We start from the raw sequence: 5,000 nt of genomic DNA, 5'->3' as shown, positions 1-5,000 counted from the left end.
GTAATAAGCATGACCATGAAACTTTTAAAATCACTGATCCATTCATTCTTTCTGTTAGTCTGACATTTCCCAGGTTGCCAGATTGTGTATGAAATACACCCCACACATACACAATCACTTACTTTCAATTAAAAAAAAAAGAAATTTGAAAACCTGGCAACCCAAAACCCAAATAAGGAAGTGGGTGCACACTGTGCAGCCACTGAGTCTCGCAAGCGAGCAAGCTGAATAGCCTACTTCACAACTCTGCTATGGGCTCGGTGTCCGGTCACAGCGGATGCCCAGGCGATTTGATTGGTCTGCACAGTTCTCAAGTTTTCATAGAGGCTTCTCAATGGAACAAGTCCAGACAAAATTTCCTGACCTCGAATTTTGTGGGCGGGGTTAAATGCAGGCTGACTTCCAGGCTAGCAGTTTCCCTAATTCCAAGACTATTTTCTGCTATTGGAGGTAAACCTTAACCTTAAAGGAACACGCCACCCAATGTCAGTAGTAATTATGTTCTTACCTTAACTTTCACGAGTTGAGTCATACCTCTCCTGTGTCGGTACGTGCACTCAAATGCTCTGGTGCGCGGTGCGAATGTGTTAGCATGTTGCTATGCTAGCGGGCTCAGACGTAGCCATAGAGGGAGGAAGATAGCAGTAATCAAAAACATCCTCGTTTTCCCTACTTAAATACAGTTGCACGAGTACTGTAGTTGATAAAAATGTGTAAGGTCACACAACATGAAACGTGGCGATTTTCCAAGCGAATAAACAGGAGAACTACAATGTGTGGTTAATAGCACTTGGGAGTGCCGACCTAAGCGTAGTAATATTAATTAACACCTAATTGTAGATCCTATCCACCACAGAGTTCATGCTGGATCGACCCCTCAGCCTCCCCCTCCCCCTCCGAGGCACACACATCCGTAAATAGACACAACCTGCCCTGCTGGCGTTAGTTTGAGCTGATTTAGCAAAGTAGCAGGTAGTGGTAAAGTAGATTGTGAACAATATACATATAACATGCATTGTGAAGGGTTGTGATAACAAGCAGAAGTATTATAGTGATTTCATGGTGGATAGGATCTACAATTAGGTGTTAATTAATATTACTACGCTAGATCGAAGTACTCCCAAATGCTATTGCGCCACACATTGTAGTTCTCCTGTTTATTCGTTTGGAAAATCGCCACGTTTCATGTTGTGTGACCTTACACATTTTTATCAACTACAGTACTCGTGCAACTGTATTTAAGTAGGGAAAACGTGGATGTTTTTGATTACTGCTATCTTCCTCCCTCTATGGCTACGTCTGAGCCCGCTAGCATAGCAACATGCTAACACATTCACGCCGCGCACCAGAGCGTTTGAGTGCACATACCGACACGGGAGAAGATTTACTCAACTTGTGAAAGTTAAGGTAAGAACATATATTACTACTGACATTGGGTGGCGTGTTCCTTTAACAGTGGGGTGGGCTTTACGCCTCCTTCTTCCCATGTGTTTTGCTGTGGGCTCGGTGTGCAGTCACAGCGGATGTGTTTGCCATGTGTGTAAAGGGCTCCGGCCGCAGGTGTGTTACGAGAGTGTGAGGTGTGAGAAGTTACCAGTGACCCTCCAGCCCTGGACTGGTACACATGGGGGGCAGATGAGGCATCGCTGCATGCAAGCCCAGTGCAGCTATATTCACATCTCTGTATTCATCACAAGATGGGATAATCCTGGGTCAGAAATCACACCTAGCTATGTGAAGTCATTCCATAGCGTGCGTCTGTGTGTGAGAACATTTAGGTATATGTCTGGTGAAGTCATTCCATAGCGTGCGTCTGTGTGAGAACATTTAGGTATATGTGTATGTTATACTGTGTGTCTGGTGCTTTGTCATCAGTTTCATGTGTCCCACTAATGCATAAAGTGCCCCTTTTTATGCATGATTTGAGTGAGCGTGCTTCTGCCTGTCCGTGTATGGGTGCGGTAGTGGGTGTGTGTGTGACTGATTGTCCTCTCAAACCACATATTTACACACACACACACACACAGGCACACAAAACACAGACTCTCTCCTATCGTAATTATTATTTTTGTTCCAGTTTCAAAGGGGGTCAGCGACTCAGCGTCATTGCCGGCCGCTCTGGTTGGGTGGACGCTAAAGCCCACGAGCACTGGAACCACACCTGCCCTGCAATGATACCGTGTTTTGGAAAAAGAGAGGTTGTGTTTTCCCTTTTTTACCTACACACACACACACACACACACACACACACCAGACCCCTTGTCAGCACTATCAACTTTCACAGAAACTACAATCATCTGCAGCGAACTGTCAGAATTTCCATTTAGGCTGATGAAGAGCTGTGTCAGTTGCCAAGGCAATTTATTTTTTGTCTCTCGGCAGACATAGATGATGTAATAATGGTGACTGTGATGTAACAGTGAAGATCAAAGGGACAGAGTTTAACAGGTGTTCTAAGAAGCAGTGGCTTTTGTGAGGAGACTCAAATACAGTTTGTAGAGAGAATGTGCATACACCTAGTATACACAAGCTCTCCCTCTCCCTCTGTCATACATACATACACACACACACACACACACACACATACACCTGGAGGCAGGTACTCAGAATCTAGACAGCAGAAGCTATTGCAGAAAATGATTATATGTATAACCCTGTAGGTTATGGCCTTATTGCTCATTATTCATAGAGTTTCATAACACTGGCAGGACACTGGAGACTTTAGGCACATTGAGTTGACATGCTACTTAGGCAACTAGACATTCCCTCACCGAACTGTTATCATCTGGCATTCTCATAATAAGGACTCTTATTTTCTCCATGGTCTCCATGGCAATCTGTCTTTGCTACTTTTCCACTTTTGCGTTCTCTCACCCTGTCTGCCTCTCTTTCTTGTCTATCTATCTATCTATCTATCTATCTATCTATCTATCTATCTATATCTCTATCCATCCATATGTCCTTCTGTGTGACTCTCCATGAGCTCCACAATCCAAGGGGCTCCAGCTTGTCTGGTATCCCCACCAGAGTCACTCCTCTCTGAGTCTGATGCTTCCAACAGCCGGAGTGAGAACCAGGCCTGTCTGGAGGATGGGATCTCACGTACACAAATCACAAATCATCTCTCTCTCAGTTCTCCATAGTCCTAGGGGGAGGGTCACCTGCATATAAAAGTATAGACTCATATACACACAGTCATAATATGCATGCTTCTTATGTACACATACACACACACACGCACGCACGCACACACACACACACACACACACACACACACACACACACACACACACACATATATATATATGCAACAACAAACAACAACAAATAGACGATTGGTTATTTCACAAACTTACTGTCTTGGGTACTGAGGGCCCAGAATAAAAAAGAGCAGGCCAAAGAACTTGACCTGGACTCTGCTCATGTGCGTACAAGACACAGACACACACACAGACACACACACAGTGACACATACAGATAAAGGGAGAGAGAGAGGATCTCACAGCTATCACAGATCCAGTCATGTGCTGTATGGCCCGGGGCGAGGGGCAGAAACGTGAGCCTCCTCACCTCTCCTCACACACACACACCTCCTCACCTCTCCTCACACACACACACACACACACACACACACACACACACACACACACACACACACACACACACCTCCTCACCTCTCCTCACACACACACACACAAACACCTCCTCACCTCTCCTCACACACAGACACACACACACACCTCCTCACCTCTCCTCTGCTTCTTTTGTCTCCTGTCTGAGCCTGGTCCTTAACCCCCTGGGGACCAGCACACGTCCAAAAAAACCTTTTCTTGTTCAACACATGACCCCGTTCTTCACCACATCTTCACACACACACACAAACACACACACACACACACACACACACACACACACACACATATTCACAGTATAAAGACACACACACACACACACATACATTAACCTAGAGAAGGTCATACATATGCCGACATACTGGTATTTCTTTTGTATAATGTGTGTGTGTGTGTGTGTGTGTGTGCAGTTATTTGAAGACTTCTCTAGAACTTTCTAAAAGGAGGTGTCTCTCTCTCACACTCTGTCTCTCTTTCTTCCTGGCTCTCTCTCTCCATCTCTCTCTCTATTACACACACACACACACACACACATACACACACACACACTGATCTTAAACAGGAAAAGCTGCCCCGTTTCCACCTTTAAAAAGAAGCGATCTTCAGACCAGTCTAATCTTAGCCGTGTAATTAGTCCACACGCTAATTAGCTCAGAGACCAGGGAGCTGACGACCCAGGAGACTGACAGATGGTTTCATAACACCCAAGATGGCCGACCAGACACAGATTGAAACCAGCTGGGATGGCGACAGATAGAAAAATATACAGTGTGTGTGTGCGTGTATGTGTGTGTGTGCGTGTGTGTGTTATCAACTTAAAAAGGCAAACCAGATCCCACTATTGAACCACTATTAACTCTTTTCTCTGTGATTGAAGACCAACAGAAATCTTTGTCTGGATGATGTCACTGATCCTGAAACCATCCTACAGAGTGTATGTTTGACCTTCATCCTAAGATATCACAGATTTTGTGTCTGCATAAATATACCATACTTCCTTAAAGATCATGTTTTTGTTAGCGACCATAACATACTGGTGTGTTTACAATATTTTAGAATCAATGTTCCAAAGATATAATATCCATTATGGCATAGAACATGGCATAGAATATTAGATACCGATACTTGCATTGTTGATGATGCACAACACACCTTTGACCAAAAGGTTAAGTTACACACACACACACACACAGACACACACACAGACACACACACACACACACACACACACACACACATAGACACCATTTGCTGACACTTTCACATGCACACACTGTAACACGGTGGTTTGATAGCTGAAATGTTAATTCAGAACCAGTTACCCCCAACAAACACCGATAGCGACACGCACGCGCACACACACACACA

The sequence above is a fragment of the Alosa alosa genome, chromosome 8 (assembly GCF_017589495.1).
Source record: "Alosa alosa isolate M-15738 ecotype Scorff River chromosome 8, AALO_Geno_1.1, whole genome shotgun sequence".
Taxonomy (NCBI): Eukaryota; Metazoa; Chordata; class Actinopteri; order Clupeiformes; family Clupeidae; genus Alosa; species Alosa alosa.
The sequence above is the reverse complement of the archived record's forward strand: the minus strand, read 5'-3'. Positions refer to the sequence as shown.